This window comes from Pogona vitticeps, chromosome 2 (assembly GCF_051106095.1).
Source record: "Pogona vitticeps strain Pit_001003342236 chromosome 2, PviZW2.1, whole genome shotgun sequence".
Classification (NCBI taxonomy): domain Eukaryota; kingdom Metazoa; phylum Chordata; class Lepidosauria; order Squamata; family Agamidae; genus Pogona; species Pogona vitticeps.
The window spans coordinates 42,470,412-42,496,856 of record NC_135784.1 but is presented as its reverse complement, the minus strand read 5'-3'; the positions used below and the strand labels follow the sequence as shown (position 1 = coordinate 42,496,856).

Below are 26,445 nucleotides of genomic sequence, written 5' to 3'. Positions count from 1 at the left end.
ATAATAAATATTGCTAAGAGTCCCAGGAACCTTTGTCTACAGAGAAAAGACACCTGCCGTTGAATCGAATTCTCTGGAATTTTCCCCTTGGGGTGTCAGGCAAAATTGAGAGTGAAGACTGGACAATTTAAGGACTCAGTGCCACAGGAAGAAAGTAAATTCTACTTGTCTTATAGGCAGCCAGACTTTGACCCAATTGGCACTAGCGCCAGATGGAACCAGTCCTGTCAGGCCAACAAACATAGCTCCATATATTCGCGAAGTCTTTCACGGCCAGGATCTAACGGTTGTTGTGGGGTTTTCGGGCTCTTTGGCCGTGTTCTGAAGGTTGTTCTTCCTAACGTTTCGCCAGTCTCTGTGGCCAGCATCTTCAGAGGACAGCACTCTGAAGCATAGCTTCCTCAAATCTAAGGGAAAGGCAGTCTCAAATCTAAGGGAAAGGCAGCCAGGTTTTTATATGGGAGGGGGTGTGGGCTGAGGCACATTTTCAAACTTAAGTACAGTGGTGCCTCGCTTAACAAGTGCCTCGTTTAGCGATGAATTTGCATAATGATGTGTTTTTTTAGAAAATAATATGCACCGTATAACGATGTTTCCTATGGGCGATTTTCGCTTAGCGAAGTTTGGGACCATGCTTCGCATAACAAATGCGATTTTAGGTCCCCTGCTTCACTTAATGATGTTTCTTTTTTCAATTTAAAAAGTGTCTTAGAAGTGTCAAAAACGGTTCTAAATGCTTGGATTCGTTAGAGGACCCCCTAAGTCGTGTGCAAGCCTGATTTGGCTTTGATCTGACTTCTTGTTAATTTATGGTGAATTTTTTCGGCCCATAGGAACCAATGGAGCTGTCAAAATCTGACAGCTCCATTGGTTCCTATGGGCTGAAAAAAAATTCACCATAAATTAACGAAAAGTCAGATCAAAGCCAAATCAGGTTTGCACACGACTTAGGGGGTCTTATAACGAATCCAAGCATTTAGACCAGTTGCTGAGTCTTCGTTATTTTTTTGTGAATTTTTTCTTCCCCCATAGGAACCAAAGGAGCTGTCAGATTTTGACAGCTGTCAAAAGTTGGGGGGAAAAATTCACCATAAATTAATGAAAAGTCAGATCAAAGCCAAATTAACTTTTGCATCCGTTTTAGAGGGTGCAGAAGCTAATCCAAGCATTTAAAACCATTTTTGACCCTTTTATGACACACTTAAATTTGCAAAAATTGACTTCGCAAAGCCATTGAAATGCATTGAGTCAGCTTCAATACATTCCAATGGAGGAAACATTGTATCGTTTAACGATGTTTCCTATGGGTTTTTTCGCTTAAGGACGGCAATCCGTGCCTATTGGAACGGATTAACTGGTTTCCAATGCATTCCTATGGGAAATGGTGTTTCACATAACGATGTTTCACATAACGTTTTTTTTTTAACCAATTAAAATCGTTATGTGAGGCACCACTGTATTGCTATGTTGAACATCTGGATGTTGAAAATCAACCTTAAACAGTGCGCAGTAACATTTAAGTTCTTGACCTGCCCTTCCCACAAGACATAACTTCAAGAAAGCATTTTGCAAGTATTTAAAAAATGGAGAATATTCATCAAGGTCATCCATACTTTTGCATTTCTGATCACCATGTATGGGGGTGAAAGCTGGACAATGAAGCAAATTGATAGGGAAAACAGAGATTTTTTTGAAATATGGTGCTGGAGGAGATCTAGGTGGATACTGCCAGAAAAATGAACAAGTGGGCCGTAGATCAAGTCAAGCCTGAATTATCTCTGGAGCCACAAATGATGAAACTATGACTGTCCTGCTTTGGGCACATCATGAGAAGGCAAGATTCTCTGGAAAAGACAATAATGCAGGAGAGAGTTGAAGGCAGCAAAGAAGAAGGCCAAATATGAGATGAATTGACTCCCTAAAGGTAGCCACAGTCTTAAGTTTACAAGAGCTGGGCAGAGCAGTTGAGGACTGAGACATTTTGGAGGTTGCTCATTCATAGAGTTATAAGGCAGAGACAACAAGATGCCCCATGACAAGAAGAAATGTTCATCAAAAGAGATACAGAAGAGAGAAGCCACAATTATTTTCTCTCAAGATATAGAATCCTTATGGAGTTGAGAAGGGTCAATAGATTTACTAAGAAGAGCAAGTTAAGAGGTTTGTGTGAGGGAGGAGGTTCCTTACTGATGTTGCTATTTACAGTATCAACTTTGGACCTGGGTCATGTTTTCATAGATCTACCATCTCCTTGTTGTTCTTGACTTCCTTGTGTACTCTCCACTTTTACTGATCAAAGAGCTTCATTTTGGAATGTCAAGGGCATCTGCAGCATTAATCAGGTACATGATCCACATGCAGAATTAGAATATCTAGCCGACTATGACTATGACTATTGACTATGCAAAAGCCTTTGACTGTGTGGACCACAGCAAACTATGGCAAGTCCTTAAAGAAACTGGAGTGCCTGACCACCTTGTCTATCTCCTGAGAAACCTATATGTGGGACAGGAAGCAACAGTTAGAACTGGATATGGAACAATTGACTGGTTCAAAATTGGGAAAGGAGTACGACAAGGCTGTATATTGTCCCCCGGCTTATTTAACTTATATGCGGAATACATCATGCGGAAGGCTGGACTGGAGGAATCCCAAGCCGGAATTAAGATTGCCGGAAGAAATATCAACAACCTCCGATATGCAGATGATACCACTCTGGTGGCAGAAAGTGAGGAGGAATTAAAGAACCTTGCAATGAGGGTGAAAGAGGAGAGTGCAAAAAACGGCCTGAAACTCAACATCAAAAAAACGAAGATCATGGCCACTGGTCCCATCACCTCCTGGCAAATTGAAGGGGAAGATATGGAGGCAGTGACAGATTTTACTTTCTTGGGCTCCATGATCACTGCAGATGAAGACAGCAACCACGAAATTAAAAGACGCCTGCTTCTGGGGAGGAAAGCGATGACAAACCTTGACAGCATCTTCAAAAGCAGAGACATCACCTTGCCAACAAAAGTCCGAATAGTCAAAGCTATGGTTTTTCCTGTTGTGATGTATGGATGTGAGAGCTGGACCATAAAGAAAGCAGACCGCCGAAGAATTGATGCCTTTGAATTGTGGTGCTGGAGGAGGCTCTTGAGAGTCCCCTGGACTGCAAGGAGAACAAACCTATCAATTCTAAAGGAAATCAACCCTGAGTGCTCACTGGAAGGACAGATCTTGAAGCTGAGGCTCCAGTACTTTGGCCATCTCATGAGAAGAAAAGAGTCCTTGGAAAAAACCTTGATGTTAGGAAGGTGTGATGGCAAGAGGAGAAGGGGACGACCGAGGATGAGATGGCTGGACAGTGTCTGCGAAGCAACCAACATGAACCTGACACAACTCCGGGAGGCAGTGGAAGATAGGAGGGCCTGGCGTGCTCTGGTCCATGGGGTCACGAAGAGTCGGACACGACTAAACGACTAAACAACAAAAGCCGCCTAGAGAGGTCACATAGACCAGATGGGCGGGATAAAAATCAAATAAATAAATGAATAAAATAAATCTTGTTATTCTCATACTTGGGTGGACTGGCTGCTACTCAGGTCCTCAAAGGAATCTTCAAGATCGTGAGCTAATATTCAGCATACTGTAGAGAAAATCATGCTGTAATGAAACTAGTTGACAAGCTAGGCAGATGTATGGATTCTACACCCAACCTGGCAAGAGAATAAGTCCTGGGTTTGCCCACGCTTCCCAGGTTTATGATCTGTAGCAACAGGGCAGTCTGCACAACTACACCACTCCAGTTGATGAAATCGATCAAGTATTTTTGCCACACCTGCACCCTATGATTAAATGTCATTTATCTTATCTTGTGGGACTGTAACTCTCTTTGTAGATTTAATTGTTGTTATATTAATTATGGGTTTATGCATTTTGTTTAGGGTTTTTTGCAATGAAATCAATAGGCAGATACAGATGAACACTGTTATTAAAGCATAAAAGAACTTAATAAAATAATTGTGTCAGGGCGTGATTCTCTGTTTTGTTGTCTACCTCCCTGCCCTCATATTGCTGTCAGCCATAGTCCTGGTAAACACTTCCAGTGTTGGAATGGCCTGTTTTAATGTTTCCTGTAGTTTGTGTATTCTGGGCAGTATGCTCTGGCATTTTGACGAGACCTTGATATATTTGCTAAGTCCTTCCCTTCCCATATTCATGGAGCCCATAAGAGAGCAAAACAAATTGGCTGTGTTCTTGGTTTTCCATTAAGACCGTGCTAAAATAGGGAAGACTGCAGAGCTCCATCATTCAGGTCAAAACTGGCAGATGTGACTACTTATCCCCCCCTGCCTGCTCCTCCCCAAGTTCATATTTTATAGAAAACAAAGTCAAATCTGAAAGATCTCTTATTTTCAGGTGCTTTTCATCATTCGTCTATCAAGAATCAGCTCCTCTACCCAGTCTTCCCATCTGCCTATCTTCCCAGTGGTTAAGGAAATAGTCAGTATGCATGAATTTGGTTCATATTTGCTGGTCAGTTTTTGATAGAAGCTTTTGATGCAAGCCTTGGACAGCTACAGAATGGGTTTTGGTTTTGGTTTTTAACCACCCTTTCTGTGTATACTCAGCCACTGTATTTGTGGCTTGTCAGTATTGTGGGTATTTCCCACATGTGTTTATATAATATAAGCAAGTTAAAATTCCATAGAACTTCAGTTTGATTCCCATCTCTTGCCTGCACAATGATGTCCTGAATAGGAACAAATAGACTTTTTTTGTATTAGCTCAAATAGACCAATAGTATTTGCTGGATGAAAAAAGTCTCTATGGTTTGATCTTGTTAATTTATCTGCTTTTATTTTCAAAGCACAGTTGTAATGCAGGTGTTCCAGTGGTGTTCAGACACATCACGTCTAACGGATCAGCAGTGCTGCAAAATGTTGTTGATTCAGGCTAAGCCTAAAATATTCTTCAGTTTGATTATTCACTGGAGAGCAAATTTTATTTTTAATTCCCTTCATTCTGCTTTGAAAATATTGCCAAAGTGGTTCATCTCCAACACCAGTGAACATTTGGGAAAGATTTTTAATGAAGTAGAAGTTTGTGTACAAGTTAATCAGAGACAGACCTGGAAATACATTTTAAGTGCCAACAAATGTTAATGTAACATAGGGATTGTTCTTCTTTTAGAAAATCAAAGTGTTAATCAGAGTCTGATAGACATTTGTAGTTATTCTAAAGTCACACCAGCAGAATTCTAATAATTTAACTATAATCCATAAGTGCAGAACTGATGGGAATTATTTGCAGCTGTTTTCAGAAAACTTGTAGGAATAGGTTTTCTTCAGCTTTATTTATTGTTGAGTTGTGTGTGTTTTTAACTCTCCAGGTCTTTTATAAGCTTCCCTATGCACTTTGCATATCTAGTGTGGTGTAGTGGATAGAATGATAGACTGGGATTCAGGAGACCTGGGTTTGAATCCATGGAAACTCATGATGTGTGTGTGTAGCTGGTAAAACCACTACTTAAATTTCTCACTTGCCATGTAGTCCCATTCTCTTGTCTGAGGAAGTGGCCATGTCCATGAAAACTCGTATTAAAAAAAGCTCACAGTTAGTGCCACATTTTTGTCGTCTTTTATTTTTTTTATTTTGTTTTTGCCTCATCTGAATGATGCTTTATTAAGGTTTGGTGTTTTGCAACAGCAGCAAAAGAAATCAGTGTGGCAGCTGAGGTGAAGTTAGATGCAGATCCATCTCCATTTCTATATCTCTCTATCTACTTTCTACATTTACTTTTACTAATTACATTTATATCCCACCTTTCCTTCAGTCTGAGAAGCAGGTCTGGTTGAGAGTGTGTTACTGACTCAAGGGTCATCTAGTGAGTTTTGTGGCAAAGATGGGAGTTGAATCTAATCTTCTGGGTCCTAATCTAACTCTCTAACTATTATCCCACACTGGTTTTCCAGTGAAAGGTGAGTGTATGCTCCTCTTGTCAAGCAGGAGAATCCTACAGTGTGGTCCCAGGAGAGGGCCAGTGGTTGAGGAAACAGAATGATGTGGCAACATGTATGCCAGACACCTTTACCCATCTCTTCTTTTGCTTCCTAGTTATGACGGTACTTTTCTTGCAGTTAGTGGTGATGGGAGTTTATTTCTGCAGTCAAGTTGTAGAGTTGCATCACTCTTCAGTAACCTACTTTATTATTGTTCTGTTGTGTTGTTTATCCTTGAACTTCCTATATTCCTGAATCCGGATGTCTCTTAGTACCATGACTTGTAATAATGGTTACATGCCAAGTGGTTTTCCATTCTCTTCTTCGGATAGGTCTCTCGGGCTGGGTAGCTTGCCCAAGGTTACAAAGACTGACTCTTTTCCTGCAAGGCAAATGGGAAACGGGATTTCTGATGCCTGGCTCTGCAGCCATGTGCTCCGGCTCACTGCGGTATTATAAGAAATTATGAAGTTTGCTAGATCAGAAAATTATTGTTTGCAGATATTTAAGTGCTAAAATATTTTTGAGAGAAAAAATGTAATTTGAAGGTTTAAAAGCAAGTCTTTTGAGTTGATGGGCAACTGCTTATATATGTCTTCCTTTGGAAGACAAATGGGGAGTTTGGGATGAGCACATAATACGTTTGTCAAATGTTAAGTTTCTTCTTTTTAATTACAGGAATAATGTAACATGGATAGAGGAGGAGTATGTCTGACCTTGCCTTAGAAAAGGCATTTACCCAATTTACTTCTACTACTTCTTCTAATCTTCACACTCACCTATATTGTTTTGTAGCAATAAATGTTAAGTTTGTGTACCTGGGTTTGTAGTTGTAAAACTGTGAGGTGGAGATCTGTATTGCAATAGGCGTAGAAATCACACATTATGGCTTCTTGACTGGTTGTGGTTTTCTGGCACTCGTGCAGGTATCTCTTTCTCAATTACCATGTGTGGTGATTGCTGTTAAGCTGATATTGGATGTTGGTGCTTTTGTGCTGGGTTTAAAATGGAGAATGGGGATAGAATGGAGAAGAAGTAACAAGTGATGTTCTTTGCGGCAGTTGTCAAGCATAAAGTTGTTTGTGACCCAGAACAGCCAGTGATTTGCTCATTAAAGTCTACTCCCCTGACCTCCTTGATCCTGGTAAGAATTGGTGCTAAGAATGGGAAACCATGAACAGAGTTAAGAGTCTTTTAGGGTTTAGATCGGTATTAATTTTTTTTTGGAGGGGGGGGTTGGATCAGAGGAGTGGAAAATAGGATTAGGTGATTTATAAAAGACGCAGGAGTGTTCCGAAATGCATTCAGTGCCAGAGTGCTATCAATAAGATTGTGCAGCTGCCGAACAGCGCTTAACATCTCTCTTATAAAAATCACCCATCTGTAGACTCATAAGGATAGAGATGAATTTGCATTAAATGGTAATTCGACAGAAAAATCTAAGAATTCAGCCGTGAGCTATCTATTTTGCTAGTTGTATTACAAAATACACTACATGCATGTAGAACTTAACTTGTATGCCAAAGTCTTTTAAATAGGGTTGATCAGCAAATGTATCCATGCTGCTGAAGGATCCAGAAGGTTATATGGGAAAGGATTTGGAGCTAGAAAAATAATCAAAGGTAGGTCCTTGGAGAAAAGTTTGAAGGAATTCAATGATAGCTTAGAGAGAGAGAGAGAAGAATGAAATCTTCCATGATATACAACCTTTCATTTAAAAGTGGTGTCTCAACTTTAGGGCTCCTTAAGGTGTTGGGCTACAGCTCTTATCATTCCAGACTTGGGAATCTGGAGATTGTAGGCCAGTAAAAACTGGAAATATAAATTTGGAAACCACTGGTTTAGAAAGTTTTTGGAGTGGGGTGGGAGAGAGGTTTTTTAAATAATTTTAAATTGCAGACTTTAATGGCTCATCTTTAAGGTTTTTGATTTATAGAGGATATTGAATTACTCATCCTATTTTAAAGCTAGAACCGGTTCAATTAGACATGACAAGCTAGAAACAAACCTGAGCAAACTTAATTAGTTGTACAAAGATGCTGAATTATGATGATATGCCATTGTTTCGACCAGATAGGTGGGGTATAAATAGAATGAATGAATGAATGAATGAATGAATGAATGAATGAATGAATAAATAAATAAATAAATAAATAAATAAATAAATAAATAAATAAATAAATAAATAAATAAATAAATAAATAAATAAGGTCAATTATGACTTACAGTGACCTTTTCCAGGGTTTTCTACGTAGAGAATACTCAGAAGTGGTTTACCGTCCCCTTCTTGGGCATCCTGGGACTGTGCAGCTTTGCCCAAGGCTACACAGGCTGGATCTTCTCCCAGGAGGCACACTGGAGGATCAAAGTCCCACCCTCTGGCTCTGCAGTTAGATACCTAAAAAACCTCATGGTGCAATGGTTAAACTGCTGTACTGCAGCCAAAACTGTGCTCATGACCCGGAGTTCAATCCCAGGTAGCCGGCTCAAGGTTGACTCAACCTTCTATCCTTCTGACGTTGGTAAAATGAGTACGAGGCACCACTGTACTCTGGGGGAGCAATGTGTAGCCTGCATAATTGACTTGTAAACCTCCCAGAGAGTGCTTGAAGCGCTGTGGGGGTGTATATAAGCAGCACACTTTGCTTTTTTGCTTTGCTAAACCACTGAGCTATCCAGCCAGCTAAATTTGGGCCTCTTGGGATTCAGACCCTGAGTTGTTCTTATTTAAAACCCAAACCTTTGCTGCTGGGCTAATTTGGGAATCACAGACATTGTAAGCTCCAGTTTATTGAGGGCTCAAGCTAACCAATTAGGCACATTTGCCACAGTTATTTCAATGGGCCAATTTAAATCTTGTGTTAAGACATGGGCACTTTGCATTAGTTTCCCTCAAAATGAACTGTGACACCGCAGATGATGCGATGGCCCAATCCCACCACCCAAGAACCAGCTAGGCCACTTACCGGGCTCCATGCAGTGCTCGGCTCTGTTGTCATTGTTGTCACACCAATCCTGGCAGGAGGTCACGTGACCCTTCCCTGCCTCCCTACACAGCCAGCCATTAGGGAATGAAAGCAGGATAGAAAGTCTCTCTGCTCTTCTAATGAGTGGTCAGTTGCACGGGGAGACACAGAAGTGCTGACTGGGCTCCTGTCGGGATTGGCATGTTGATGCTGACGATGGAGCCAAGCGCTGTGCCAGAGCCTGGCAAGTGGCCTGGCCGGTTCTACGGCGATGGGATTGGGCCACCATGGCATCTATGGTGCTGCGTTTTGTGACCCATGTCTAGTTGTGTTACTCCTCATTTTAAAACAAATGGGGTTCAAATGTACCTAACTTTAGCTGGTTAGTGCTTTATATATTTAGCGATATACCACATATAGGCTAAGTATATCCTTTAAAATGATAATGTAACCAACATGCTTACAAATCAGTCTGCCAAATACAGTGGTGCCTCGCAAGATGAGCGCTTCATTTAATGAAGAAATCGCATCACGACAAAGATTTTGTGATCGCAATGATGTTTCCTATGGGTTTTTTTCACTTTGCGATGATCGGTTACCTGCTTTGGTAACTGATTATTGCAAAACGAAGATTTTCGCACAGCTGATCGGCGGTTTCAAAATGGCTGCCGGGTAAAAAAATGGCCGCCTGCTGTTTTCTGGGACGGATTCCTCGCTGCACGGGCATAAAAAATGGCCGTGCTATGGAGGATTTTCGCTGGACGGTGAGTTTCAAGCCCAGAGGAATGCATTAATCGGGTTTTAATGTGTTTCTACGGGCTTTTAAAAATCGCTTTACGATGTTTTCATTTACAGCGATTTCGCTGGAACGAATTAACACCGTAATGTGAGGCACCACTGTAGATGCCTGTTAGGAATCTGTAGCTGCTGGTGGTTCCATCTTTAGCATACATGCACTGAGAAACCTACTTTTGATCATGCGCTAGAAATGGGTCTGACTCAGTCCTTTCCTTACAGCACTCGTGGTTTCATGCCCCATATGAACTTTATGAATGCTAGTCTGTCATTAATTCTGAAGTAGAATATACTTTTGGGTCTGTTTTCCTTCCAGTTCTTAATACTTATTTGTATTCTACAGTGACATCTCTCAGTATTACAAATGACCATGTAGAATTGAAGTGCCAGAATACATAACCATTTTGCCCATTTGCTCTCAATGTCCAATGTGTTCCAAACTGTTGTCTGCTGATTTGTTTATAGGTGATGACAACCTAATGGTGTTAATTTTTTTTTGATGGCAATAAAAAGTACGAATAGTTGCCATGAAAAGCCATGGTTGATAAACACGGCAAAGTGGCATTTGGGGCTTGTTGATGTTATTATGTAGTACATTTGTTTGTCCAAACAAACATGGTCATGTTTGGAGGCAACAAAGGGACAGTGCAGTCTGTCTAATTTAATTGCTAAACACCCAGACCATCCAACTACACATACTGTGCTTGCATTTTTTTCCCCTCTTGGTTCCAAGTCAAAACCATGTGCTTTGTCTTTCCTATTCATCCTCTCCTACCTTTTTCAAGTTGGAATGTCAAGCTAAAAGACACAACTTTACAAAAGAATTAATACACATTTGATTGTTTTACTTGGACACGGCCAGTCTTGCAATTTGAGAACCAGCAAAAGCACTCCAGATGTGGCCAAGAGAAAAATCTAATTTGCAACCATCATGATAGAAACAATCCAACTTAATATTTAAAATGGGTATGTGATTGCCTTTCTACTTCATTGTGTGTCCTCTGAATGTTCATTTTACCTGCTAAAAAGGACTCCTTTGTAACTCCAAAAGGTGGCAACAGGTTTTGAACCACTAATTGGTCACAATAGTCCCCAGCGTTGGTCACAATAGTCCCCAGATGCTCTTGGACTACAACTCCTAGAAATCCTGGCCAGCTCAGTTAGTGCTGAAGGCTTCTGGGGGTTTTAGTCCAAGTAAATCTGGGGACTCAAGGTTGGGAACCTCTGCTCTAGAAGATATATCATCAAGTCTGTGGACTAGACCAGTGGTTCTTAACGTGGGCAATAATGCCCCCCAGGGGGCGATTTCATTTTTCAGGGGGGCAGTAGAACGAAAAGGAGCGGCGTGGGGGCGCTGGTGCAGAAGGGGGACGGTAGGGGGCCGCTGGAGCAAGTCAAACCTATGAAGATGGCTGCAGCCTTTTTACAGTGTGCATGAATATATATTTTCTTCCAATTTTAATTTAGTTTCAGACTATTTGTCTTGAAATTTTTAGTTCCTGCATTTGTTTTTATGCCCTTTTTATATTTCTTTTTGCGTCTTAAAATTCACTTGCAACTAAATCATTAAATGTTACTTTTTGGGGGGCATTTCATTTTCTTGGAATTTAATTGTGTTTTCAGGGGTCATTGGATTTAAGTGTCATAAATAAATAGATGGGCGGGCGGACGGACGGACGGACGGACGGACGGACGGACGGGCGGGCGGGCGGACGGACGGACGGACGGACAGACAGACAGACAGACAGACAGACAGACAGACAAGATATCATCACCGCGGGGAGGGGGGCGATGATAACTTCCTCAATGGCTCAAGGGGTCGTTTCTTTCAAAAAGGTTAAGAACTACTGGACTAGACTACTTGTTACACTAATAATTCTACACATGGCAGCCCAACAATCCCAGTCTTCTTTTCTCCATCTCATGTTCTTCCAAACAAGAAAAATGAATGTATGTTTGGAACTCAAGCCTTTCATGACAGTTGTAGCCAGAGAAAAAGATCAGGCAGCCAACATGCCTTCACCACCTGAAATTCTTCCCCTATCCCCATGGCATGGAATTATTTGACATTTCCTAAGCAAGTACATCATAATAATTTCAGAGTTTAGTTTTGTTGAGGTATTAATTCCTGTTTTATATTGTAGGATTTTGATTTTTTAAAAATAAACCATTGTGTAAGACAATGTGATGCTTTAATGAAAATATTTAATAATAAGTAAATAGTATAGCAGGCAACATCATCTTGATTCCACTGAATTTGTTTTTCTTCGTGAAAAGTTACTTTTTACATTATAAAAAGTTTGATTCGGAGCGCCACTGTAGTGCAGTGGACAGAGTGTCAAAGTAGGAGACCTGGGTTCAAATTCCCACTCACCCATGGAATTTTGCAGCAGGATGTCACTTAAATATTCCATACCCGCTAAAACCTTGTTACTGTTGCCATACATCAGCTAAGTTGGAATGCCACACAACAAAAAGGCAGATTTTTAGTGCCGTGCTTTGCAAAATATATTTCTTGACTGCATGATATAAGTGCAATAAAAAGTCTAATGTGTCAGATTAATCTGATTATCTGATTTAACTAATCAGATTAGCTCACACGTGAGCTTCTGTGGTGCATCTAGGGGCCAGTTTTCTACTCCTGGGACCTTTGGCAGTGGGGTCACACAGATTGTCAACAACAAGGAAAAAGGAAAAGAAAGAAACTTAAAGTGGCAAGGAATCTATTTTTATTTTTGAAAAAATATTTTTTTTGGGGAAATAGGAGAAAAGAAGGGACTGGGGGAGAGATGCTGATCACAAGAACAGAGGGCTGTATGTGCCCAGGAGCACACTTTGCCCATCATAGACTAAGACCTAAATCCATTTGGTAGTTCCTATTAGAGCAGCCCTATTGAATCAATTGCTAAAAGCTGTGTCAACACATAAATCCCCTATATTCAGTGGGTTTGTTGTACTTGGAAGTGCCAGAGGAGTTCAAGTCTGCAAGCAGGAAGAACCAGATTCAAATCACACTCAGTTATGAAATTCATTGGGTTGTTTGGCTGTGAGAATAAAATAGCAGATGGGCGGATTAAAAAATGGGGTAGATCACACAGATCTATACCACAATGCTGTCATCCTAAATGTATTTTTCAGATGTTTGAAATCATATCTATACAAACACTCAAGAAAGGAGATTGTGCTTACTAATTGATCTCCAGTTATTTATGTTCCATATAAATAACTTCTGCTTTTATGTAAAAGGGAACTGGCTTTCAGCTATTTGTGGGATTTGTTTTAGCTTTCTTGAAGAATCGTGAACAATACTGGATATTTGTTTCTGGAGTGTTCTGTGAATATTTTAAGGTGAGTGAGGAATAAATTGGTTTGCTGAAGGAACTCTCCCATTCCTCCCCTACTTTTTTGGTTTTCATTCCTCTCACTTGTAGTTTTTGGATTTAGTAATGTGTCAAGAGGTATTAGGGGATGTGGTGGCGCTGCGGGTTAAACCGCAGAAGCCTCTGTGCTCCAAGGTCAGAAGACCTGCAGTCGTAAGATCGAATCCACGAGCCCCCGTCGCTAGTCCCAGCTCCTGCCAACCTAGCAGTTCGAAAACATACAAATGCAAGTAGATAAATAGGTATCACCATGGTGGGAAGGTAGCGGCGTTCTGCCCCCTAGAGTTGGACACGACTGGACAAATTGTCAAGGGGAACCTTAACCTTTACCTTTTTACCAAGAGGTATTAGATAGTTTTAATAAAACAGACTGGCTTCTTTTCTCACTTTTTGACTTCTTTTTTAATTGATGGTCTTGCCCAGCTACCATTGTAGCAAGAAGCTGAGTTCAGTGCGTTGTGGTTTTCAGTGGTGGTGTGGTGGGTGGTATCTGCTGTTTCTGTAAAAGCATGGATTGGGCACCTGGGCTTGGTTGAGGCAACATGAAAGGAAGCGCCGAGACTTCGCTCTAGAGGTTAGAAAGCAGCCAGTCAAGAAGTCCACATGAGGGGGTGTTTCCCACACTTGTGTTCATTTGTTGCTGTACAAAGTACCTCTTTACCTCCTGCAGAATGTCTCCCACGGTGTAGGCCTTCTTGCAAGCTTTCTCAGCCAGCAGTGGAAGCTTAGACAGTTCATTGTCGTGCTCATTTATGAAGGTCAGGTTGGGGACATTGAGATGTGAAGCCACCATCCACTGCAGAATGGCCTGGAGTTCTTTGTTCACTTGGTTGTCATCCGCATTCTGGTTACCCACAATTACTTCAGATTCAGTTAACTGTTCACCGTTAGCTGGTGAAGTTGACCTTTGCCCTTCGGAGAAGGAGTCACCAGAACCATTTTGCTTGTCTGTTAAGTCATCACTTGCTGTTTCAGAGCCACTGTCCTTTGCCGTTTGCAATGACAGCCTTGACACCGATGCTGACAATTGATCCATTGATTGGTTGTCTGTCTGGTTCATATTATCATGTGTAGCAGTAGTGCTTTCGCTTTGTTCTGAGACATCTGTGTCAATCTGGGATGAACTCTCAGGATCAGGAGTGGGTCTTGTGTCTTTGGAGCTGTGAGGCATATTGGAATTGGTTTTACTTTATAGCCTTATCTAGGTCTGTGCAGAGTTTGTCTATCAGTTGAGCAGCTTTAATGACCCAGCTGGACCTGATGTTGTCTGTGCTCTCAGATGTCCATGCTCTTAATGCTAGCTTGGTAGCGCTTCTGCTTATGTGGGCACATGGTTTCCATATCAACAGTGATGTCACAAAGACTTATTATCATTCACCAGCCAATGGTATGTTTCCAAAGTGCTGCATCTTAAACCTCTCTGATGCCAACAGCTATGGACATGGAAACCTGTTATACTGTATATTAAATAACAATACAGCTTATTAGAATCACAGAGAGAATTGTACTAGCAAATATGGCTTGTTAAAATCACTGTAGAGATAACTGTACTAGCAAAACTGTAGGAATATTATTTCTTCCATATCTGTCTCAACCTCGATACATTTCCAGAAATATATAACTTTCCTTATTGAGGGAAGCCATCAAAAATCACATGGGTTTTTTTCCTGAGCATTCCTCTTTCCTGTTTGAAAGATTTGGTCAGGCCTTCATCCATCTGATGATAAAGAATAATAATGATAGAACACAAATACCCAAGCACATTACAGAGAAAACAGAGCAACACTGAGAAATTCCATATAAACCTCCAGCAGTGGCAGATGAAGATGTCTTGTTGTGTTTTGATATTACCCACAGTATATAGGTAAAATGATCTTTCCCATTTTCTGGATTTGAGAACATGAGTAATGCCAGGCCAGTCTTCTTGCAGAGGGCATTGTGTAAGAGGAGTGTCAGTGTTGAAAAGGTTTTCTCCGGTAGTGATGCTATCCAGAGAAGAGAAAATGAAGAGACATGTTTGAGCAAGTTCAGGTAGAGTATACATTGGACCCACCAAGTTCAGAAATGTATGAATAATACTGCATAATACTGCAGTTGGGTAGAAAGGTGTTAGAGAATATTTTTAAAAAAACTTGAGACTAAAAGTGCCTGAAGCCAATCCAACTCAGCTTGACAGTGTGTGTGAAATTATCCATCATCATTTCTTCTTCTTCTTCACCTTCGTCTTCGTCTTCCTCCTCCTCCTCACTTATCTTACAACTTGGTGCTTGGAACTAAATAATGGCTGTTAAGAAGATGGTACAAAACATACAGCCTGTTCTAGATCCAAGTGACACCAACCACCCTGTGCATCACTCTCTCTGGAGATGGAAAACATAGTGGCAACCTTCCTTCTGGGGTTTGTTTGTTTGTTTTTTGGAAAATATGACTTTGTGGATTGTTTTACTTAAGGAGCAATCTGTGCCGTGTCAAGAATTGATAGTAGGCTGGTTTGCAACTCCTAATACTGTATCTGATTGCAAAGCAACCTCACGCTTGACTTTGCAAACTGAGAGTAATATTTGTATCTGCCAAAAGATTGTCTGCTGTAATACAGATATCAACTGGAACAAAGCACTAGGAAGAGAATTCTTCTGTAACTTGCTCATAGCTTGGGTGGATTTCAAGTATAAATAGCTGTTTGAATTCTAAGGAACGTGCTCTTTGTTGTCACACCACGTATGGGGGAATGGGAACGAACCCACTGGTAGCTTCATAACTGTTCAGATTGCTTTGGGCAAAAAAATAATTTCAAATCTAGCTGGATTCCTGTAATTTCATGTTCAGCATTTTGAATTTCTGGTGATTAAGAGAACGTCCCATCACCAGGTACTCTTTATTGGTAATAATTTTGTTTGACTTGTTTCTTCCTGTTCAGAGCCAAGCTTCACAGAGATGTCTATATCAAAGGCCAGATAGGAGAGGCAGGTTTACTCCGTGGAAAACAATAGTGGCATTATGCAAATGCTTTAATGTGATGGGAGGATGTGGAAAATTATTAAATGATAAGTTTTTGCAAGCCATTTGGTTGTCAACACACAAGATGAAAGAGCTGCTGGATAGCTCAGTGGTTTTAGGCATCTAGCTGTGGAGACTGAAGTTGGGAGTTTGATTCCCCATTGTGCCTTCTTGACTGAGCCTGGACTCAGTGATCTATATGGTCCATTCCAGCTCTGCAGTTGTAAGATGGTGAGGATGATGATGAAATGGTAATGGAAAATTTCACACACGCACACTGTCAATCTGAGTTCTTGGGCATACTTCAGCATGGCCAAATCATGTATTTGACCCTAAATTCATATGCAGGTTTTTGTTTTTGTTTCTGTATAAGCAGGTGGCTCTAATTTATTGCTATGGGAAGAAAGGTTAATTGCATATTTTCTGATGGGAATAAATTATGGTCTCTCTACTGGTTCTGTGCAGCCCTACTTCCCATATGAGGATCCCTGTAGGTTCCTTGTAATTTGCATGTCTATTCTTCACACACTGCCACCTGCCATGGTACTCATCCATTTTGCCAGTAAATGTCAGCCTGACTGTAGGAACTAGAAAAGGTGACTGTGAAAGCAGAAATGCATCTCTATATGCATCTTTATCAATGGACACAACTAAATGACTAAACGAACGAAAACGAATAACTCAAGCAAGAAAGATAGGGATCAGCTAATTGACTGGTGGGAAGGCCTGCCTGAAGAGCCAAGTTTTTAGATGGCTTTTAAAAACAACCAGCGAGGGTGCCAGTCGAATTTCAGTTGGAAGGGAGTTCCATAGTCGAGGAGCCACTGCCAAGAAGGCCCGGTTTCTTGTTTTAGAACACTTATCTCAATTTAGAATTCTAGTAAATTGCATTTTTCCTTCTCAGGTGGTAGCCTGTTAGTTCCTTGAAGTATTGATTATGTTCTAAGATTGAAGAAATGTCAACAGTGCCTCATTTTTAAAAAGACATTTTAAGGTGCATATTATTTTTGGTTTGCTTTAAATTGACCGATGATTAAAACATTGGTTATCCGTGGTGCTTTCTTATTTTAAGGCTGAGCTTGCTGTTTCCAAAATAAGCTGTTATAGAAAAAATTACGGGAATGGCATGTCTTCCATGTTTAGCTCATGTGAATTGTTACGGCTGGTAATGGAGGAAAAATGGGAAAGTATGGGCCTGGGGTAGAGAGTGATGGTACTTCATGCCTGTGCATATAATAATTTCACACACATAGATGAAGTGTAATACACTTTGTTTGGAAGAGCATGTTGATAGGATGACAATTGTAGAAAGAAAACATGTTCTATCTGGCAGTACTACTGAAAGTTGAACAATATGCTAGAGAAAGAAAATTAAACACGACTTTTGAGAAGAGGTTGAATTTCCAAATTCTTAAAACATACAATATCTGGTCAGTCAACAAGTGGGATCTGCAACAAAACATTGTAGTGTGAGTTGTTTCTACTTATTATTCCAACGAGCCAGAATATTCGTTCCATTACGCTTTTCTCTTTGTGTTCTCAAAAATTCCACACACACTGAATAAGCTTAGTTCTTTCTGAGTTGTTCATTTTTTATTTTTTTGGCAGGGGGAGGTTAATTTTCCCCTTACGGCCTTTTTTAAATAAGAAATTATACTTTTTGCCTAGTACTATAAGTATATAATAAATATATACACAAGTATATAATAAATTTATTAACATCACATTAAAGTTAAAGATAAACAGATAGCATTCTACCCTATGGGGGAAAAGGCAGCAGAGAAATAAATAAAAATAAATTCAATCATTATTACAGCATGATCGGAAGTACCATATTAATCAATCATAACAAAGAGTTACAAAATTTCCTGAACGTTACCCTCCTAGTAATGAAGAAATTACTGTACTGTATCTTAATTTTTCAATAAATGAATTGTCTTCTGCTTAGAATTGCCCTCACTCCCTTGTTTGTACTTCATAAAAATACAAACAAAGGAGTGAGGGGAATTCTGAGCAGAAGACAATTCATTTATTGAAAAATTAAGATTCAAGTCTGAAGTGATGTTGGTAACCCTGTGACGTGTGTGTATGGTGATGTTTTTGGCCACATAAGGATAGTTGCTCAGGGAAATTGTTGGACTGTAAGAAGTCAAAAGAATTAAAAGCAATAGCAGGGACTTTTAAAAAGTAAGCCATGATGATTCCAGTTTGCTATAAAGCCATGCATGCCATTAGAAGAGTTCTGTGAAAAGTATGTCTGATTTGAATGAGAAGGTGCGGAAAGTGTTATGTTTAGTCATGGTGAATAGACTATAATTTTTTCCCCAACGTAGGGTTTTATAGCAATTTTCACATTTCCCTTTTGGGCTGGAGACAGCCAAAGAAGTAATTGTGTGGAGCTGCTTCAGAAGGATTTCTGCTGGGTTAAGTTGCTCATTCATGCCTTATCGAGACTTTGTAGAACTTCTACGTGGGCACTTTCTGTTATAGACCTGCTTTCTGGAATAAATGATGGTTTCTCTCAAGTCTAACTTGCTTGAACATTTTTCTGGAGACTGTTTTGCACATCTGTTTGAAAGATGCGAATGAAACTATTCTGCTCCAAGATGCACGAGCTATTTTCTTTGCCATTCTGAATGTCTGACCAGAGCTGCATAAAAAGAGAGGAAATATGGTTTACTCATGTGGGATGGCGCAAGGTGGGGGGCAGGGAAGGTTGACAAAACTCTGTGATAAGCTCTTTCAACAGATTGTGAATAGGTTCCTGCTATAACTGATCAGGCTGCCATATTTTATCTTGCATCCCTAAATCTGAAGTGATCCATAAAGTATAAACAAAGCACTGAACATGGAGGTGAATCTTATTGTCCACCTTGGGGCTATTCCAGCATGCTGTGGTGTTTCTCTCTGGGAATGTGTGATATTCAGAAGACTAGAGAACACTTTGGTTGATTTAGGCTTGAAAAGAATCTTTTTCAAAACAAAAGAAAACAAAGGCCATGTTGTCTTCTCTCTTAATTAAGTAGGGCTGGTGATTAAAAATAACAACCTATTTTTCACCAGCCAGTCACTTCCTGTATGTGAAAAAAAGGACTTTAAGGCCTAAAACAGGCGGTGGGGTGGGGGTGGTAGAACCATGTTTAAAAGGAAAACTCTTTTCCTTCAAATGGGCAAGTGTGGTCTGCAATTTTAAGTAAAAATTTCTTCTAGAAGTGGGAGTGTTAGAGAGTGGCCTTTCAAGTTGTAGGGAGGGGGAAATGGTTCTCAGGCCTTTGAAAGTCCCCCATCGTGGTCTCTACATCGTAGTCTTTACCATGTAGCATTCAATAGTGGACTTATGGGCGTAGTGCTATACGTTAGCTGTACAAATGCGGATATTTTAGGAAGGCTGTATTTCCTGCCACTTTGCTGACTAACGTGTGATGGAAAAATCTGGGCAGAATCCATCTCTCTAAGGAGCAACGTTTTTCGTAGATGGATGCATTAAATTGTACGGATCCATAGCTTCTCTCTGAGACCTATATCCCTCACCTAATTCCAGCGTGTGTTGACCCATTGAATTAGTTCGATTTGAAAAAGTGTTCACTTACCATTTAGCAGTTGATTTGTGAGATCTATTTTAGCTGGGATTACCGTGTTTACCTGAAAATAAGACAGGATCTTATATTAATTTTTGCTCCCAAAAAAGCAGTGGGGCTTATTTTCAGGGGATGTTTTAGTTTTTTCATGTACAACAATCTATGTTTATTCAAATACAGTCATGTCATCTTCTGGTTGCTGCACAGTGGTGGAGGGCAGGCTTTCACTTAACTAGGGCTTATTTTTGGCATGCTCTGGTCCGCGGGGTCACGAAGAGTCAGACACGACTAAATGACTAAACAACAATAACAACAAATTTTAGGGGTAGGGCTTATATTACGAGCATCCTGGAAAATCATACTAGGGCTTATTTTCAGGCTAGGTCTTATTTTCAGGGAAACAGGGTAGCAGTTGGATTTATGCCTTAGAATTTATATTTTGCAGTCGCAACCATTGTAATTAAAATGTATATTTAAATACGTTTCTGCTCTGTACATTTTAAAAAGAAAGACACTCATATGGATGCTAAAGGAATAAACCCTGCCAAATTTCAGACAGACCAGTTACAGATCTTTCTGTGCAAAGTGAGTCTTTGAAAGTTGGGTGGAGGAAATGTCTGGTGCATTTCAGCAGCAAGGCCCTTTCATTTCCTAGCATAGTGGAACACTTGTTCTCCATTTCTTTAAAACTGCCCTTTTGGGTGCACTACTTCTAATATTCAAGAGCCGCAGTATATCTGATCTTCTGGTGTGACAGGAATAGGCTAATTCACTCAGAGGTTTGCACTTTTATTGCAATCCATTCGGTTCTCTTAGTCTGTTGACCTGCAAATTTAATTGTAGTTTCCAACTGTAATAATAAATCATGTGATAAACCAGAGGTCATCTGTAACAGGTCTTGAGATCAGAGGCCCATAGATTTGGCACACCCAATAGATTTGCTTTGTAGCTTCAACAATGTCTGTCCTGACTTGCCAACCAACAAATATTCCCTCTGGGTTTTCTCTAAGTAGTATCACACTTTCCCTACTCTTAGTTCAAATATAGGATCTGAATAAGCATATGCATGCCTGATTATGTAATAAGAGCCAATGCCCACAGGAGTCTAGAAGAGTTAATATACTCTTAAACTGGGTTGTACACAATTGTGTGTAGAGCTTGCAGGGTTCCAAGTTTGGAAGGAGCTTGAGTTTGCTATATGTTAACTTACTTCTGTGATATATAAGGAAAAAGGAAAATAGGTGTAAAAGGCATCACTGGTGTTCATTCATAAAATAAAGCCTTTTATAGGTACCGGAAGCAGAAGTAAATTTCCAAAAATGTGTTTTGATATTTCTAATACTGAACATATCTTATTTTTAGCTGCATATAGACATTAAACAGGGAGGGACACTTGTTTTGAATTAGCTTTAATTTTTTATCAGGTTATTGTTGCACTCTCAACTTAAAATCTAGCCTATCTGGGGGAATGGTGATTGAGCGGTTAAGATAGTTGACTAAATACCTGGAGGTTACGAGTTGCTTACAGAGAGATTTAGGTTGCTGCTGTTGTTTTTCTGAAAGAGGCTAGCTTTTGGAAATCCCATCCTGTCCGTCTTATTTTCAGCACAAAAGCAACAAATTTGAGAACAATGCCAAAGATGCACTTGATGTTCTCTAGTAAGATTGTAATCCTAGGGGTAAACCTCACTTAAGATAATGAAATTCAGGCTGAAGCAGAAATGCCTACAGTTGTGCCACAGTTGGTCAAAATTGCAGCCTTAGTAAGGAAGATTCAGTTTGTAAGTACCAAATATTCACCAGTCCTAACTTCCTGAGTGGTTGGCATTTCTCACTGCTCTCATCTACTGTACCATTTTCTCATGGCCAGAGCATTGTACATGATCCATATTCTTTCTCTGGCTCAAGAAAGTCGACAGATAGGGATGGCAGTTTTTTCAACCACCCCTAACTTTGATCCACCACAGTTTCCTCATTGCTGAAGTTACACTGTTGGAAATCAATCCTCCTTTTTGATCTATGGCAGATCACTCAGAGATCTGCTAGTAGTTCTGTCTAAAGTATCACCCGCTAGATTACAGGATGTGGAAGAGATCCGCACAGAAAATGAGAGTACTTTCAGTTCCACATGTTATGGGGTAGGCCATTCTGACATGATAGCACATAAGAACACCAAGTTCCATGTGCATTTCAGATTTGTCCAGATTCATGATAAGAAAGAGATATTAACTGTTGCCAAAAAATTAAAGTGTCTTGGGCCCAGCTAGTTGCTTGACTGTTTTGCTCTTGAGTGACTCGCCGTCAGCCACTGAATTGCAGCTCTGCAAATTTGGAGGTCTCAGGTTATGCTGTGTGTTTCTACATCAATGTAATTACTTCAGTTTTTGAGCACTGAAACTAGTATTTTTTGAATCAAGGCCTTTTCTGCCTCTGGTTTAAGTTTCACACCACCATTGTAACAGACTAAGAGCAATTGCCTTTGTTGTGGTAATACTGTACTAACTTGAAGAGCTCAGTTACTGATAAGTTCAGCTGAATGCAGGCAACTGCTATTGCCTCTTGGTTCAGGGCATGGCGTTTAACCTAGACGTAGTGTTTGCTACATGCTTACAAACTGTGAGGTGGAAGTCTCTAAAAGGATTTTTTTATCTTTAAGATTTTTTTTCTTTGTATGTTCCCCCCCCTTTCATCTCTGATCAGCAACAATAGAAATAAACCAGGTATTTTTTCACATTCATAATGGTGGGATCAAATGCATTTCTGCACTGATACCCTTGGTTTGTATCTACAGTATTCAGCCTTTCAAAGTTCGTAAACCAAAAATTGGTGTGATGCACAGGAGGACAACCTTGAATCTTTTTACCCCCAAATCTATGGGCAATAGCAATATTTGTTGGAATTCTTGCTTTAGAACAAGCTGGAAGTGTTTGTTTTATAAAGGGTTTTGCAGCTAGGACTGAGCAGTGTGGTTTGCGGCTGAGTTTTCATGGCGTGGTTATGGTTTGGGAGCTGAAGGCCTCAAAAGCTGTCTTGTGGCTGCCGGTGTCCCTTGTGTTGCTCACCATAAGTACTGCATAATACAGAGCTAAGCAGAGCTGTGATTTAGCAGAAGATCATTGAATACCTGATGCAGGGCTCTGGAATGGATTTTAAAGAAATGTGCATTAGCAATGATTACATATGATGGAGAACTGAGGCAGACAAGGCTGTAGGGATTTTTTTGGCATGAGGATAGGGTGAAGGTAGGTGCCCTGCCCGTTACATTATGTTTGCATCAGCCTCTAGAGGTATTTCTGCGGGCAAGCAAAGTGAGACTTCAAAGCTTGCAAGCAGCTGTTAAAATGGGGCATGCTTTTCATTTTCAGGAGATGATGTTGACAAGCCAGTGGGAATACAAAACGAACGCAGTGTAGTTTCCTGTGTGGTGGCTTGTGACATTGTCTCTGGAAAAACATGTGGGTTCAGAGACAGACTCTTGAGGTTTCCTTTGTAACTATTTAGCTTATGACAAAACTAGTGAGATGTGGCCTGTAAGCGAGGAGACGGATGTGTGTGCACACTAAATACAGGAGTTCAGTGATGGGGCTGAGTGAGACGGAGTAAACTTGAAATAGAAATGAACATTCATTTATTCTTGTCAAAGTCAAGAGGGGACATAACTGCAAACTCATAATGCTTAATTGGGTGCCAAGTTATTACAGTGAGTTATTGACAGGCATGTGAGGATGACAGTGATATTTGGCAGCGTGTGCTGATACTTAAATCAAATGTCCTACTCAAGATGGGTGGATGGGCATGTGTGTGGACTCATGGGTGACATAAGTGATGTACAGTACTTTCAGCCAAATAAGAGAATGGTGCAAGTACATACCCCCCACACACACACACAGAGAGAAGATAAAGTACATTGGCTTTAAGTCAGTTTGGGGAGGGAGATGTTTTATCCACACATGCAGAATTTTGTCTACAACCTGGGTAGCCTTGGGCCAGTCCTTCTCCCTTGGGCTTGAATACCTTATGGTGTGGTTGTGGGAATGTAAGAGGTCTTATCTGTTCATCCCCTTGAGCTGCTTGGAGGAAAGATGGGATATAGATGTGGGTAATATTGCCGCCGCCCAGAAGCCACTGGCAATGGTGCGGCTAAAAAATATTGTAAATAAATAAATAAATATCTAAATAATCATTAAATCAACCCTGTATCTAGACAATAGGCGAGGAGGATAGCATTAGTCTGCAAAGCTTACATCTGCTATATTAAAGTTTACTACAGAAGACTCCTGATTTACAACAGCTTGTTTTATAACCCCACTCTTTTACAGCCATTTCAATATTAGCTAACGTCCCAAACACGCTTTTATGACCACTGTGAACAGTCCTGTCACGGCTGTCTAAACTTTTTGAAATGACCCTAAACTGAAAGCATTTCAAGGTCTCCTTTACATTGTCTCACCCCTGGGAAGTCTAAAGAGAAGTGATCACCCCTTTGGCTTCTCCTCCTCTTAGATGCAGATATTCATGTAGTAAAGGGGGGGGGGAAGGGATTCAGTGTGTTAGGTAAAGGGAGAACGATATCCTTAGCAGGCTAAACTCTGCTAAAAGTCTAGACAGAGTCAGCCAAGGTGGAATGGTCAAGGCCAGAACGATATCCTTAGCAGGCTAAACTCTGCTAAAAGTCTAGACAGAGTCAGCCAAGGTGGAATGGTCAAGGCCAGAACGATATCCTTAGCAGGCTAAACTCTGCTAAAAGTCTAGACAGAGTCAGCCAAGGTGGAATGGTCAAGGCCAGAACATCGAACTAAGGTGCATCCATTAATATTCTCATTAGTACAAGAAAAGTGGTCCCCCTATTGTGGTCTTCCATCTGGTCTCTGTTGTGTCCTCTGCTGCTCGACGTCTTGTAGGCCGTGTCCATATCTGCATTCTTTGGCAGTACAAAAAGACTTCCTTTGTAGAGTTAGTCCTGCCCTTCCTTTTATTGCTGGGACGCTGCCATTTGTCAAGCATCCGGTAAGAATAAGAATATTAGCAACAGTCATAACGTACAGGAAGTTATTTGGGTGAAAAGATTCTGAAAGAAACGTGTAGGGAGAAGAGGAACTTGGTGTAAAGTATTTGAGAATTGAGAGGTGGACCCAATAAATACTGGGGTGGTGGGGTCAGAGCAGAAATTGCCATTCCTTAGAGGCCATTTCTGCAGCTAGGCAATACCCACTCCCTCAGAAATCTGGCTACGGGAAAGAAACTGCTGCACACCATTGATGAGAAAGCACCATATTTAGGGAAGCAGAAAAAGAGGCTTCTCTTGAAGCTTTTCATTTTCATTTGTTGTTGTTGTTGTTGTTGTTGTTGTTGTGCATACATGTTAGATAAGATTTTCCAGTGAGGTTGGTGCTCTAAGGATAGCACTTCCATCCCTATACAGTACTTCCTTTCGAAGCTTGCTACCATGGGAGGGTTTTGCATCTACGTGGCAGAGTTCTCCTCCCTGCTGCCCCTCGTGGAAACTAATCCCTTGGGCACTGCTTTCCTTGGCCATCCTGTGAGCTGCTGCGGTTGACTCCCTGCACGGGTGTTTGTTGATTATCCTTGTCCCTTCTCTTATCCCGTAGTGGTAGCAACTTTGCTGGACTTGAATGCCCCTCGTATTTGGAAGTTAAACAGAGACAGGCTATCCTCTCTTGCTAGAGCTGGATTGGTTTAAACCTCCATTTGGACATTTAACCAACCAACGATGACTGATTGCATTTGAACGTTGGTGCAGCCGCTTTTTGTAAACCTTTCCTTCCCCTTCAATCCTGGGCAAGAAGAGTTTCCTGTTGAGAGATTAGGGCAGGAGCTGGCAACTCTTCTCATCTTTTTGTTAAAAATCTACATACAGTACCACCTATCTTACTCCAGGGCTAGCGCTGTAACTGATTAAGCAGTCAGTGAATGCAGCTTACATTGAGTTTCACAGTGACTGTCCAAAGCATGTCATGAATATACCCAACCTCTAGAGTCTAGACTGTTCTTTCTGTGCATTTGAGCTCCACCTGAACAGTCTTTGCAAGAGCCTTGAGAATCTCCCAGACACTCCCCTGGGAACTAGCGATTCCATGGCTTATGAGAAAAATGGGGACTGCTTCTATGGATACTCACTTCCTGTCTGAAGAACGTAATTGTAGCACTGCATTTGCTTTGTAAAGCACAAACCTTTCCCCAAAGGCAGCCTGGGTTTTCCATCTAAGGTAAGAAGCATAATCAAAAGTACTTTTAACTAGCTAACTTTTCACAGGTCTGCATGACTTGAAACATGTGATTTGTCTTAAATGTAAGCTGCAACTCCCATTAGGTCTGTGAGAATCTGGAAAGCCAACACTCATTGTAAGTCCCATTGATTTGGCAGGTGTGCCCTAGTTTGGGCTAAGAACTGGATTTATGCCATTGCATCTTTCACTGCCACAGGGTACACATGTGCATCCTTAAACTAGGCTAGTTTAGCATATTTATGTACTCCACATCAAGCCAAATGGATAGCAGAATCTCAGAGGAAAGTTCAGTTTTTAGTTCTCTGTTTAATCTGACATTGCAAATTCATGTTCTTGTGCTTATGCTGAGTCACGTTATCAATCCACCCTGTTCAGTATTGCCTTCTTCTGACGGGCAAGTGGCTCGCGAAGGGCATGGGCAAGCATCTTTCTCTGCCCCTCCACCTGCTATTTGGAAATGTCAAGTTTGAAGCATGGGACATATTGGGTCCCAT

The 26,445-nt window shown here is 40.7% G+C and overlaps 1 protein-coding gene across 1 annotated transcript in view; it reads left to right on the top strand.

Moving 5' to 3' along the window:
* The window catches only part of LRIG1 (leucine rich repeats and immunoglobulin like domains 1), a 149,765-nt gene that overhangs the window by 67,830 nt on the left and 55,490 nt on the right, over positions 1-26,445 (top strand). The gene's annotated exons all lie outside the window — the stretch shown is intronic.